A 15,403-nucleotide genomic window follows, 5' to 3' on the forward strand; every position below is an offset into this window, starting at 1 on the left:
ACTTTGCTGCTCTTGAAAGGCTAAAAAAAAATAAAAAAAAAAAAAAAGAAAGAAAGAAAAAAGAAGAAGAAGAAATAAGATTTTAAAAAAGATTCACGAACCACATTTGAGTTTATTGTTCAGATTGCTGGCGCCTTAAAATTGGTAAAGTTGAAGTAAAAAGCAAACAATTCTTTTCCTCGTTTCTGTTCGTGATCAAAGATAAGATGTATCAGATGTATACCAGACAGGTATCTTGACACGTAATATTAACTGTGGATGAAAGTGGAGCGGTGGCCTTGCGGACATAACGCTCCGACAGGCTGTGACGGTCTCGGGTTCCAGGCGCCCAAGGTCCGGGATCTTTTCCTCCCCTCTCCACAACACCTTGAGTGGTGGTCTGGGTGCTAGTCTTTCAGATGAGACAGTAAAATGAGGTCCCGCTTGCAGCAGGCGCTTAGTGCACGTACAAAGAACCCATAGCAGCAAGAGAGTTGTCTTTGGCAAAAGTTCGTGGAAAATCCACTTTGATTTATCGGAACATCCACGTTCAAGGGGAAGAGAGAGAGAGAGAGAGAGAGAGAGAGAGAGAGAAGGGGGCGGGGGAGTGGGGGGGGGGAGGAGGGGGGGGGGCAGAGGGTGTGTTGGTGCTGTATTGTGGCGAAGCACCGTCCTGTCCAGCTTTTCCTTGGAAGACTTTGTGATATTTCACCCGCACTGTGTCGTCTTCGTGTTACTTGGAGGAGGTGATTGGTTGTCATCCACTGTGGTTATTCTGGTCCACAACTTGTGTGGGTTCTTTTGTTATTTGCCACTTTCATAAAACTCAGTCGCGTGCTTTTATCAACGATGAGGTGTGTGTGTGTGTGTGTGTGTTGTAGTTTTCTTCTTGTTTTCAAAGCCGAGATAAATTAACTCTGTGATTAAGCTGGGCTGTAAGCATACATCGTGAATTCGTTCTCTCGTTTCCATGTCTGCCCCCCCCCCCCCCCCCCCCAACTCACCCACTCTCATTTTTTCTCCAATGTTTCCTTGTTTGGATAATGTGTCACTTGTGACACACCCGACAGACACCTGCGTTCTGCACGTTAAAAGACCTGAGAACGCGCAGGTATCTTTCTTTCGTTCGTGTTACACATTTGGAATGCTTTGTAACTCAGTCTGGGGTTACCATCCCCCTGTTTGTGTCGTGTGATCTTTACGGTCTACCCAGAAGAGAGAGAGATTTACCGGAATATCGTCTTTCTTGGTTTCATTTATGGTTAAGAAAAATAAAATAAAAAGATGGACGAAGGATGTTAGGGGGGAGATAGAAAAGACAAAACAAATTCTGTACAGAGGTAGAACGTTGGAGGTTCTGATCGGAAATGATTAACTAATTAACTGACGAATTAACATCTCACGTTTGACAGAAAACACCCGTTAACACTGGTTTTGCGTTGTTGAAGAAAGAGAGAAAAGAAGGAAAAAGGCTGATCACCGTAGCCAACAAAATCAAGCAAGGAATGGTCTGTACTGCGTGAATGATTAGTCTGTGCTGCACAGTTCAGTGTAACAATGACTCTGTAATCCGGTGACTCCAGCCCCGTGGAAATTAGTTTTACGTGACCAGGAAATGTTGGCCCGTTTTCCTCGGTGGACCGTACCTGGCATTTACCTGGAACACGGCTGTCTGGGCCAGCACTGAAAGTTACTCTCTTAACTAAGCGTGGACTTCAAAGAGCAGAAGACGTGTACACATTAGGTGAATGCTAAAGTCGCGAGCTGTTTCGGGTTTTAACTCGTACTTCACCCAAATGTTCTCGAGCGATTTGCAGACATAGTCTAACTTGGGGTGCATGAAAACTGAAAACCGAAACATGCAGTTTTGGCACTTGACCCACAACAGAAGCATTGCATCTTATTCAAAAAGTTCAAGGTCAAATGTTTATGTTTGGAAAACATGCAAGTGGGGGGGGGGGTATGATGATAGCTGTTTCAGAAGAGAAATAAAAGAAGAAAAAACAGAGAGAAGGGATATCAAAGCGCTTGAACAAGATAACGAAAATTCTAAAAGGGAGTGAAAAACAGAAGAAAGAGAAACAGTGTTCCATGACCAGCATTGCAGCTAGGCAAAAACAAACAAAAGCGCATTCTTAAGAAGCGCTTCCGAACATATCAAATTTAATCACACTGGCGTCAGCATGGTACAGAAAAGAACACTGACCACAGGATGGCTGTGTTACGTAAGTGTGCGCGCGCGCACGGTAAGACTCCGGCAGATATGTTTCCTTTCCTGTCAACCAGTTCCTTTCCTGGGATGACACTGTCACGTGACGTGTGCGGCGAGACGGTGTGCAGCTCATTGGACTGTCCTCATTAAAATTCCGCTTAGGTCATAGCTATCCGTCACGCTCTGCAGAAACCTCAAGACCTGTTGTGAAAGTTGAAAGTCAAGTCAGACACAATGGCCAACAGCAGGGAGCTAAATTGGACACGGGTTTAATGAGGTTTGCGGCCGTGAATCACGCTGTCTGTCTTGGGACAGCGAGCTGTCAGGTGAACGTAAAGGACGTGTGTTGTTGACACGTATCACTGCCGTCTTCCGTGCTGTGCTCAGTACGTGCAGTTTACAGTCTGTGTTTTTCGGAGAAGTTAACGAAACTTGTGGCTAAGTTTCCTCTGCTGCTTCTGTTTATCAGGACTACAGAACATGTTCGGTTTCAGTTTTAAGGAGACGACTAAGCGAACGGACTGATCAATATTCGCTACACCACAACATCTGCTTAAAACGAAGAAATAAAAAGTGCTTTAAACAAATCGCTGGTAATTTTGTGCTGGATTTTATTTCCATTTTGCAGTCTATTTTCAGAAAAGAAGAAACTGATGTATGGTTTTTAAAATTTTCAGTGCTTTGTACCATCTTTCAAAACTGCAAAACTGATGTATAATCCAAGCAATGCAGGATCATTATGATAATGCTGATACCGATGCAAACTTCCTGATGTTCTAGCTCACTGTTGTGTTTTCCAGCTGTCCGCTTGCAGTCGTGATGATGATGCAGAATTAGAGGCACTGAAAAGGTCACGGGGGGATTTAACTTGTGGGAAGGAGGAGGGGGGAGCTGGGTTGGCTGGCAACCATCTCACGCCGTTTGCGAGCAAACTGTCCTCGGCAAACATTTCCGTGCTCAGGTGGACAGGAATGCACACTGTTTCCACTGTCACTTTCAGACACGGGTTCATCACTGTACTGTGCAAGCTTGTTTTTGAAAACACATTTTTTTCTGGGCTTGTCTTGCATTTTACTTCTTTTGGTTTTTTTTTGCTCTTTTATTTCCTATTTTCAACATGTTTTTATTTCATTTATTTATCGGTTTCCTATGTTACTAATTGAACAAACTTGCAGTCAGTCGTTAAAATCAAGCCCACTCGCTTTAACCATTGAACAACAATCAGTTTTTAAGTTGATGCATTTCGAAACAGAAACAGTTTCCTTTTTCGTATTTCGTGTTTTTTGTTTAATTTATTATTTCGTTTCATTTTGTTTTATTCATTTATTTTGAAGGGCATGAGTTCAGATGGCTTATTCGATCATTATCGGTGTGCAGTACATGCTGTTAAACCAGGTGATGGATACATTTCTTTTCGTGTTTCGTGATTTTTCTGTGAGGATCGAGAACCCAAAATGACTTGTCCGGAATAGTTACCGATGCTTGTGCATACTTCATCATCAGTATGATTAATGTGGAAGTGATGGAATCTGCAGTTTCACGGAGTATCGATCTTTGTTGTCGACATTCCTGCTGTTTGTGGATCTGTTTTATCCCATCAGCAGAAAACGTCAGTCACTGGAAATACACATTCTGTTTGATCAGGGTACAGTCTGCGGGTCTGTGTATTCAGCACGTTCATTGGACATTACGTTAAAACTCAGCTAAATGAAACAGAACAAACCCGATTTCTACGTACTTTTTCTTGCGCGAGTTGCTCTACCACCCCGTGATGTCGTTTGAACCCCAACCCTATCCCATCCTTTGAAAAAAAACACCCTATCCCATCCTTTGAAAACAACAACAACCCTATCCCATCCTTTGGAAAAAAACCAACAACCTATCCCATCCTTTGAGAAAAAAACCCATCCCATCCTTTGAAAAAACCCTATCCCATCCTTTGGAAAAACAAAACAAAAACAAACCCTATCCCATCCTTGGAAAAAAACCTAAAAAAAAAACCCTATCCCATCCTAAAAACCCTGTCCCACCCTCCACCCCCATGCGTTTCGAAGCGACGCAGCACAAGCACAAAGATAGAAAACGGCGGGTATAGTGAGTAACCCCAGAAAGGCAGTGGTCATTAATTTGTTGGCGGGTGTCCACGGCTTCCCACCTGTGAAGTATGATACTCTTGGACGTTGTGTGGTGGAGTTGGCAAACTTTGACAATCGCACGTGTTCATTCACTTTAAAAATTATATATTTGTTTACTTACCTATTTCCTTTATTTATTTATTAATGTTTTATTTTTGCGATTGAATTACGTTGTAAAGTCTGCTGCACGTGAAAGAATCGTTGGTGTGGTCACACCGCATGATGGATTGGACAAGAACGGATCACAGCACTGGACGATACAAAGAAACAGCGCGTTCCAACCCCTGAGGTTATCAGGTAGACCAGCAAAACATGCAGATGAAAACGATCAGAGTTCCAACCCCTGAGGTTATCGGGTACACCAGCAAAACGTGCAGATGAAAACGATCAGAGTTCCAACCCCAGAGGTTATCGGGTAGACCAGCAAAACGTGCAGATGAAAACGATCAGAGTTCCAACCCCAGAGGTTATCAGGTAGACCAGCAAAACATGCAGATGAAAACGATCAGAGTTCCAACCCCTGAGGTTATCGGGTACACCAGCAAAACGTGCAGATGAAAACGATCAGAGTTCCAACCCCTGAGGTTATCGGGTAGACCAGCAAAACGTGCAGATGAAAACGATCAGAGTTCCAACCCCTGAGGTTATCGGGTAGACCAGCAAAACGTGCAGATGAAAACGATCAGAGTTCCAACCCCTGAGGTTATCGGGTAGACCAGCAAAACAAGCAGATGAAAACGATCAGACACTGGTGCATCTGGCGAGCACTTTCAAAAGTATAGTTTCATTCATGTGCTGTTACCCTTGTGGTAAAAAGAAATAATTTTTTGACTCGTGTGTGTAAACAGCGTGAGTCCATGCAATCACCCGGTCTCGATCGTCCGAGTGTGTGTGTGTGTGTGTGTGTGTGTGACAGAGAGAGAGCAACTGTCGCATGTGGCACTAAAAGCAGAACTGGCAGGATGGCAGTAGTGAATGGTTACCTATTGTAACCTGATAGGCAGGGTGAAATGTCAAAGATCAAGATCATCATTTGACCACAAAAAAAGGAGGAGAAAAAAGAAAAAAAAAAGAGGCTAATCATTTATGTCTAATTTTCATCAATCATGGAAAAGTAACTTGACATTATTATTAACGGGTTGATATCTACAGAAGACCAACGTCATGTCACAACACGGTATGTTAAAGAAACCTTCTTTCGTTTTTGTTTTTTTGAAATTTTTATTTTTATTATTGGTTTTCGTGTGTGTGTGTGTGTGTGTGTGTAAAGGCTGGCAGGTACAAGCAAGTCAATCACCCAGTCTAAAAACACAACTTATCTTGGTAGTGTTTGGTGATGTGACACGTCGAGAACAAACACATGCAGGGTGAAGGTCAGGCGGTCAAAATTCAAGGCCACATGGTTTTCGTCCAATTTTTCCATTCTGGTGAAGAGATTTGTTGTGCCAGAAAACATAACCTGTTAAAAACAAACAAGAAGGTCATTGTCAATAATGGTGAGATTTGAGAAAGAAAAAAAAGGTGCAAAGGTCATTGTCAGTAAAAGTGGGATTTGAGAAAAGGAAAAAAAAAAAAGATTTGATTGCCAGATTGTCTTGAGGTTTCCTTTTCTTCTGTTCCGTAATTTGTGTGTTGGGTGAAATGGGCATCTCATGCACGTGAGGCTCGATGACCTTGCCACTCTTGTTTACTACGCGGCGGTTGCAGGCTGCGGTGAACGTGCCTCTTCTGTTGTCGCTGGACGACAGGGGCCATGTAATGATGCAGACACTCCGCACACACATCCGGACATCGAGGGATGGACAAACAGGGCAGCGGGAAAGACAGTGTGTGTGTGTGTGTGTGTGTGTCGCTCTCTCTCTTTCTGCGTGTGATGGATAGAGTGTCCAACTCTCTCACCTTCCCCTTCCCCTTCCGTGCGAAAACTAACGAGTTTTAAATGCCCGCGGTAAGGACGGGGGTAAAATGTCGCTGGGTCCGGTCGGTAATTCCTGTCTGACGTCACGGGGTTGTGCAAATCCCTGACTGACCGGCCGCCGGGTGACTAACTGTCCTGGATGCACTGGTGGTGTGTGCAAGGAGCTTGGCACTTCGCGGCTGTCTCCACTGTCAGGACAGTGTGACACATTCACGTTCTGCTGGATCGTTTGGGTCGCGGTGAGCTCTGTCGTTAGGGTCACAGTGAGTTAGGGTCACGGTGAGCTAGGTCGTCAGGGTCACAGTGAACTTGGTCGTCAGGGTCACGGTGAGTTAGGGTCACGGTGAGCTGGGTCGTCAGGGTCACGGTGAGTTAGGGTCACGGTGAGCTGGGTCGTCAGGGTCACGGTGAGTTAGGGTCACGGTGAGCTGGGTCATTAGGGTCACGGTGAGTTAGGGTCACGGTGAGCTGGGTCGTTAGGGTCACGGTGAGTTAGGTCGTTACGGTGAGCTGGGTCGTTAGGGTCACGGTGAGTTAGGTTCACGGTGAGCTGGGTCATTAGCGTCATGGTGAAGACAGTGGGTCGCTGTAACTGACTGGCTGTCGGGTTAGTTGGTACGCTGCAGTCTGGTTGGCAGTCAGCATCGGTGAAGTTGACACTCTGCGTTTCGTTGCTGGGTTCACCCGAAAGACATTGGCGTCCTGCACGTTGATTGGTTGTCAGCGTCAGTCACGTTGGCATACCGAGCTTTTTGTCGTCAGGGACACACCAAGGAGATTGGCATACTGCACTGAGGTGTGACATTGGCATCCTTCATTGGTGACACTGCACAGTGGTGACATCGGCATATTGCACTGTATAATGCACTTAAGTGACATTGCACAAAAGTGACATCAGCATACTGCAATGTGATGACACAAGCACGCTCCACTGTCGTGCCACAGACGCAGTACCAAAGAGATTGGCGCACTGCACTGTGACTGTGACCGACACAGTAAGGGACGCTATATTATAGAGCTGCACGTGCCGCTCGTTGTGACGTCACCATGTCCCGTGTGTACTCGTCTGTAGCAAAGCTGGTGCTGAGAACGCCGGACAGCCCTGCGCGTGATGACGGTCCTGGTGAGTCACGGGGGAGAATTGGAATTAGATATCGGGGCCTATCGGGCACACAGTCATGGGGGAGGGTTAAAATTAGATATCGGGGCCTATAGGGCACACAGTCATGGGGGAGAGTTAAAATTAGATATCGGGGTCTATCGGGCACACAGAGTCATGGAGGAGGGTTAAAATTAGATATCGGGGCCTGTCGGGCACACAGTCATGGAGGAGGGTTAGAATTAGATATCGGGTCTATCGGGCACACAGTCATGGAGGAGGGTTAGAATTAGATATCGGGGTCTATCGGGCGCACAGAATCATGGAGGAGGGTTAGAATTAGATATCGGGTCTATCGGGCACACTCATGGGGGAGGGTTAGAATTAGATATCGGGTCTATCGGGCACACAGAGTCATGGAGGAGGGTTAGAATTAGATATCGGGGTCTATCGGGCACACAGAGTCATGGAGGAGGGTTAAAATTAGACATCGAGGCCTGCCGGGCACACAGAGTCATGGGGGAGGGTTAGAATGAGATATTGGGTCTATCGGGCACACAGTCATGGAGGAGGGTTAGATATTGGGGGCTGTTGGGCATACGATTGTGGAGGAGGGTTATAATTAGATATCGGGGTCTATCGGGTGCACAGAATCATGGAGGAGGATTAAAATTAGATATCAGGTCTGTCGGGCGCACAGAGTCATGGGGGAGGGTTAGAATTAGATATCAAGGCCTATTGGGCACAGAGTCATGGAGGAGGGTTAGAATTAGATATCGGGTCTATCGGGCATGCAGTCATGGGGCAGGGTTAGAATTAGATATCAGGGCCTATTGGGCACAGAGTCATGGGGGAGGGTTAGAATTAGATATCAGGTCTATCGGGCACACAGAGTCATGATGGAGGGTTAGAATTAGATATCGGGTCTGTCGGGCACACAGTCATAATGGAGGGTTAGAATTAGATGTCAGGTCTATCGGGCACGCAAAATCATGGGGAAGGGTTGGATTTAGATATTGGGTCTATCGGGCACACAGTCATGGAGGAGGGTTAGTAGTAGATATCGGGTCTGTTGGGCATGCAGAGTCATGGGGCAGGGTTAGAATTAGATATCAGGGCCTATTGGGCACAGAGTCATGGTGGAGGGTTAGAATTAGATATCGGATCTTCTGAGCACGCAGAGTCATGATGGAGGGTTAGAATTAGATATCGGGTCTATCGGGCACACAGAGTCATGGAGGAGGGTTAGAATTAGATATCGGGGCCTGTCGGGCACGCAGTCACAGCGGAGGGTTAGAATCATATATGTAGTGACTCTCGGGCACTGTGGATTATGGTTGTCTGTGTGTGAATATTGTGTCACATTGATAATATTCACAATGATGATATTGATAATAACATTTTTTATGGGTTTTTTTTTTTTTTAAATATATTTGCACTGTTTTTCAAACCATCAATGTCACAATAATTTGCGTATCAAGTGGAAGTCCAATGAATTTCAAGCTACACAAGGAATTTTAAAAGAGGTGGGTTTGTATTGAATTTCAACCTGTCATCATCGTCGTCGTTTTGAGATATGTGAACTTTTCTTTAATGTCAGTCTTTCAAATGAGGCGTACTTCAGTTGAATTTGAGACTGTCACGCTGACGGTCTTACTGTTTCACATTATGTGTAGTTCTGATGAAGTTTGAAATGTCATTTTCGAAAGTCGTGTTTTATTGTTGTTGTTGTTGAATTCCATATTCGCAATCACACTTGTGTGTGTGTGTGTGTGTGTGCGCGTGCATGCGTGTGTGTGTGTGCGCGCGCGCATGTGCTGTTGCTTCTCTCTTTCTCTCTATTTCTTCGTCTGTTCCACAAGTCTCTTTCCCTCTGTGTGTGTGTGTGTGTGTGTGTGTGTGTGTGTGTTCGCATGCGCCAGCTTTCACACTGCTGTTGCGTAAAGCAACTCGTCGAGCAGTGTTGGGCAAGAGAAGGGTGCAGGTGATCCCACTGATTGGTTACTAAGCCAGGTGGCCACGGGTAGTCAATCAGTCTGACGGTATTGATCCACCGCTCAGCTTTCTGAGCCTGCGCACGGACATGCCTTGTGAATCAGCTGATGACTGCAGGTGACTGGTGTAAGGGAGGGGAGTGGAGGGGGTGTGGGTAGAGAGGGAGACGTTGGTGTGAGTATCAAGAACAGGGCCTTTAATAAACTTTTTTTTTTTAAATGAATGAGAGAAACAAATTGTTATAATCCATTTCCATCTGCGTATATGTGTGTGTGGGTGTGTGTGAGAGAGAGGGTGGGAGAGGAAAGCAGTGGATGGGTTGGGAGACAAAAAGGAAACCGAGACAAGGTGGTTGTGTGTGTGTGTGTGTGTGTGTGTGTGTGTGTGTGTGCGTGCGTTTGATCTTGGTGTTTTGAGTGAGGTGGGGTTTTTTTTCATTAATTTTATTCTGTTTTTTCATTAATTTTATTCCCTAAATAAAAGTTTGGAAAAGGAACGACTGTACACAAAAAAAGACCCACCCCCACCCTGACCCCCATTACCACCACCTTCCATCCCAGCCCACAGGTATAATTATACACTGTGAAGTCATTGACTTGGCAAAGCTCGACCAGCCACTTTCCTGCAAGGGGTTTACCTGTTGGGGAGAAGAGACAAAAAAAACAACCCGAAAGACAAGTAGATAATAATGATAATAAGGGGCGCTATCAGCACTGACAGAAAGATTCTAAAGTTAGAACTTATCTCTGCGTGCTCGACACGTGATCTACGACGCTCCGAGTCTCTAAGATACCAACCTGAACGACACAGCTGTACGAATACAGTGGCACACCTGTGTGACGCACAGCGCTGCACGGCACTCTCAGGTGAGCGCTGCGTCAACAGTTCCTGCTCTCAGTAGATCTGCAGTGAGAGAGGCAACGTATTGTGGTGTGTCGCCTGACACGAAAATCACGTTGTGGTGACTGCTGTTCTTGTTGTGACTGTCTTTATGTGGTTGTTGTTGTTGATGGCAGACATTATAACGTCGGCTTGTGCGTGCTGCTGGGAATTTCAGGTGAGAGTCTGTGTGTGGGATTTTTGGACGAGGCAGCGGTGACGCCCTTTTGCCGTTGTTATTGTTGTTGTTGATAGAGGCGGTGGTGGTGGTGGTGATTTGGGAGAGGAGGGGGGCGGGGGGGGGGGGGGGGGTAGTATTGTTGAGATCAGTCGGGTATTGTTCGTCATTAGCTGTTCTGTGGCCTGTTACGAGGTTTCGTGACGGTTAATGTATGTCAGTCTTGATCCGTCTGTCTGTCGGTCTGTTTGTGCGTGTGTGGGTCTGTTTGTGTGTTTGTCTGCTTGTGTATGTATGGGTTTGTCTGTCAGTAGTGTTTGTGTGTGTATGCAGCTGTCTGTCTGTGTGGATGTTTGCTGTTTGAATATGGGTGTTTCTCCGCCCCCTTTCTCTCTCTTTGTCTGTCTGTCTGCCTCTCTCTCTATCCCTCTCTCTCTCTCTCTCTGTGATTCTCTCTCTCTCTCTCTCTCTGTGATTCTCTCTCTCTCTCTCTCTCTCTCTCTCTCTCTCTCTCTCTCTCTCTCTCTGTCTGTCTCTCTATCCCTCTCTCTGTGTGTCTGTCTGTCTGTCTCTCTCTCTCTGATTCTCTCTCTCTCTCTCTTTGTCTGTCTGTCTCTCTATCCCTCTCTCCGTGTGTCTGTCTGTCTGTCTGCCTCTCTCTCTCATTCTCTCTCTCTCTCTTTGTCTGTCTGTCTCTCTATCCCTCTCTCTGTGTGTCTGTCTGTCTCTCTCTCTCTCTCTGATTCTCTCTCTCTCTCTGTCTGTCTCTCTATCCCTCTCTTCGTCTGTCTGTCTGTCTCTCTGTCTCATTCTCTCTTTCTCTCTGTCTCTCTCTCTGTCCCTCTCTCCGTGTCTCTGTCTGTCGTCTGTCTGCCTCTCTCTCTTTCATTCTCTCTCTCTCTGTCTCTGTCCGCTTTCTTCTCCTCTCTTTCCCCTGTGTGTTTTTCTGACCATGTCAATAAATCATTCACACCCATTCTATATACCTGCAGATCCACTCTCTTCGATCGACCGCTCTCTCTTTCATGGATTGTCGGGAGAGTGTGTGTGTGGGTGGGAGGGGGGCAAGTGTGTATGTGTGTGTGTATGTGTGGGGGGTGATGATTATGTGTGTGTGTGTGTGTTTTCTCACTGTCTCCTTTAATCTACTTTTCTGCCTGACGTACAGTTGTTCAGTCGATCCGGTGGTTGTTGTTTTGTTTTTGTTTTTCCTGACACTGGATTTGTCTGTCTCTGTGTTTATGTCTGTTTCTCAATGTCTGTCTGCCTCCGTCTCTTTGTGCCATTTGTCTTTTGTCTTATTCTCTCTCTCTCTCTGTCTGTCTCTCTCTCCTTCTCTCTCTCTCTCTCACACACACACCACACGCACACACACACACACACACACACACACACACACACACACACACACACACACACAATCAATCTCTCTCTCTCTCTCTCTCAGTTTTCTCTTCGAACTCGCTCCTTTAAAGAGCACACAAAAAACTGGACCCTGCCCAACACTGTGGCCATTCCCATGCGGGTGAACAAAAGAATGATAAAGGACAGCCAGAACGATCTATCTTCTATAGGCGGGTGAGTTCGGTTCATACGACGTGGGTGTGGCTGCTCTTCGGTGACTCCTTTCGTCCAATGCCCATAGCAGCTCACTAGCCTTTTCTTCTTCTTTTTTCCCCAAGACCCCAGCACCAAACAACGTCAAAGAGATCGTTAAATTCAGCTCAACACTCACATGTATGCCTTTATATAGCTTGCTGACGAAAGGTGAAATGTATAGGTGGTGTGTGTGGGGGCGTGGGGGGTGGGTGAGAGCGAGACACAAGACCGACAAATCAGCTCCAAACTTGCCCACTCCAGTACCAGCTTTGTAAATCTGTTTGACCACGGTTCTTACGGTGTGTGTTTCAATACCTCTTAGTTCTGTCATTTGGTGGAGTAGGGGTAAGGGCGTGGCGGCGGGGAACGGGCGGGGAATGGAGGGGGGGGGGGGGGGGAGGACTGAAAGAAGGAAAGGAAGAATAAAGATACCATGCCACACCACTCCGCACCACACCACACCACTCCACTCCACTCCACTCCACACCACTCCACTCCACACCACACACATCTACATGACACCCTATCAAACCACATTATAGAATATACTAGATGACACCACATTACACACTACATCACACATATTACACACCACATCACACACCACATCACACAACATGAAACACCACATGACACTATATACATGAAACACCACACCACATCAAACCGCCTTACACCCATCACACTATCACACACCACATCACACCACACTACATTACATTACACACTACATCACCCTACTTCACATCACATTATATCACCGCATTGCACACAACATCACAATGTACACCACACCACACATTGCACGCCACAACACATTACTCAGTGCAACACATAAAACACACAACGTCACACAAAATACAACATTACACACCATACTCCGTCACACACCACACCACACAGAAAGTGCACGTGTGCCCGGGTTTCCATGTTGATATTGCATTTCTCTCTCTCTCTCTCTCTCTCTCTCTCTCTCTCTCTCTCTCTCTCTCTCTCTCTCATTGCTTTTCTTTCTTTCTTCCTTAAAAACTTTTGCTAGTTCATTACTCACGTGTGTAAACAAAGTGAGTCAATGTAATGACCGTGTGTGTGTGTGTGTGTGTGTGTGTGCGTGCGTGTGTGTGTGTGTGTGTGAGTGTGAGTGTGCCTGCTCCATTGTGCAGGAGAAAACTGTATAAGCTCGTTGTGAAATACGGTCTTTCGTTGTTAGGTTGTAGGGACATTTCGGGCAGTTCGCATGTCTCCCGTGCTTAGGTTGGGATAAGGTGGTAGGTGATATTGTGACGCGTGTGTGTGTGTGTGTGTTTGTGCGCGTGCGCGCGTGCATGTGAGTGTGTATGCGCGTGTGTGCAGTTTTCTGGTTCACAGACAAGTGCTCTTTCACATACAATATTGCTGTCACACACACACACACACACACACACACACACACACACACACACACACACACGACATGATCATTCTTCAAACTTTTAACATTTCACAAGTCTGAAATGTCATCTGAGCTTTTATCTGCAACCACAGAACAGAGGAACAGAGAGAATTGGGATGTAAGTGTGTGTGTGTGTGTGTGTGTGTGTGTGTGTGTGTGAGTGTGTGTGTGTGTGTGAGTGTGTGTGTGCCTGTGTGTGTGTGTGATGTGATGTGATGTGAACGCGGGGGTACTGGAGGTGTGGATAGTGGTGAAGGGGAATGGAAGGGAAGCATGCATATGTGCCTGTCTCTAAATCTCCCCCGTCCTGTATATGTGTTTGAATCTCATGTCTCCCCAACACTTGTCTGTCTGTCTCTGTCTGTCTGTCTGTCTGTGTGTCTCTCTCTCTAGATATGTAAGTCGGCCAAAGTGCAAATATCTTCACCGTTGGAAAATAAAGATTCATTCATTCATTCTGTCTGTCTGTCTGTCTGTCTGTCTGTCTGTCTCTCTCTCTCTCTCTGTTTATGTGTATCAGTGTATGAGATCACAGCTTGGTTGGCCCAACAGCTATTTGCAGCGGGTAAAAAAAAAAAAAAACAAGGAAAAAAGGGAAAAAAGTAAACAATAATAATAAACATCAAACGAGAGAGGGAACGGGAGAAGGGTTCACAAACCTGTTGCCCAAGGGGAATAAACGTGTTGGTGAATCAGCCCGCCAACTAGACTCTTACCTCATCCCAACCCCTTCCCCCCACCCACCCACCTGTCTTGCCACCCACCTGTTTTACCCACCCACCCACCCACCTGCATTCCTTGCTGTTGACGGCACAGGTAAGGACGTAAACTTTGTAGAAGGGCCGCGGACGACAGATTTTCTATCGAACTCCACTGGAGCCCGTCAGCTCCCACCGTCACACAGCGACAGCCCCTACAGCACAAAGAACAAACTCCATCCAACCCAGGCCCCTTGCCTTCACGCTACACAGCGCAACGATCCGTGCGCCACACCGCCTTCATAATCATCATCATCACACACACACACACACACACACACACACACACACACACACACACACACACACACACACACACACACAGAGAGAGAACGCGCGCGCGCACGTACTCTCTCTCTCTCACACACACACACACCTCACGCATACACACAAACAAAACACACCACAACACAACACAACACAACACAACACACACAAACAATCAAACAATCAACCAACACACTACACTACACACACACAGAGTCAGACACACACACACACACACACACACACACACACACACACACACACACACACACACACGCCGCGCACCGGTGTCACAGGTCTCGGTGTCGCCGCTGAATGATGTCCCACCCATGAGCGATTCCCCGGACTGGTTGAGCTCCTTCTGTCGACTGTCTGTTTCTGTTTCAGTTTCAGTAGCTCAAGGAGGCGTCACTGCGTTCGGACAAAACCATATACGCTACACCACATCTGCCAAGCAGATGCCTGACCAGCAGCGTAACCCAACGCGCTTAGTCAGGCCTTGAGGAAAAAAAAAGAAAAAAAAAAGGGGGGATAAACTGTCTGGTCTTTGTAATGTACACAGAAGGTCCTTGTATAAATACTACGTCTGCATATATATATATATATATATATATATATATATATATATATAATGTTGACGCATAGCGTATATCTTCTGTCCGAGACCAAACTCTAAGCGATTTACAGTCATTTGCACAACAGGCAACTTACCTGTGTTGAGCCGACTGACTGCTGTCATTAAGTGCTGATCATTCGTGTCCTGTGTCGTTCAATTAAGATTGAATCTCGCGCACACGTACACAAGTATATTACAATGGATTTACAGGGACCACACTTTTGTTGCCGTTGTTTCTTTAACGTGCCCCAAACGCATGCTGCGCACGCCGGGATCTCTGTTTATCATCTCATGGTGATATCGTGATCGTCTCTTCCCTCCCCAACCTGTACCGGC

The 15,403-nt window shown here is 46.2% G+C and overlaps 1 protein-coding gene and 1 long non-coding RNA gene across 6 annotated transcripts in view; one reads left to right on the plus strand and one right to left on the minus strand.

Annotated features, from left to right (window-relative positions):
- Nucleotides 1-15,403, plus strand: part of LOC143295010 (uncharacterized) — a 191,913-nt gene that overhangs the window by 152,600 nt on the left and 23,910 nt on the right. The window lies entirely within an intron of this gene.
- Nucleotides 2,224-14,425, minus strand: LOC143295012 (uncharacterized). Its single transcript, XR_013056983.1, has 3 exons — nucleotides 14,216-14,425; nucleotides 10,136-10,241; nucleotides 2,224-5,785 (listed from the first exon to the last, which is right to left on the minus strand). It is a non-coding gene; the product is annotated as an uncharacterized LOC143295012 (long non-coding RNA).

The sequence above is a fragment of the Babylonia areolata genome, chromosome 20 (genome assembly GCF_041734735.1).
Source record: "Babylonia areolata isolate BAREFJ2019XMU chromosome 20, ASM4173473v1, whole genome shotgun sequence".
Classification (NCBI taxonomy): Eukaryota; Metazoa; Mollusca; class Gastropoda; order Neogastropoda; family Buccinidae; genus Babylonia; species Babylonia areolata.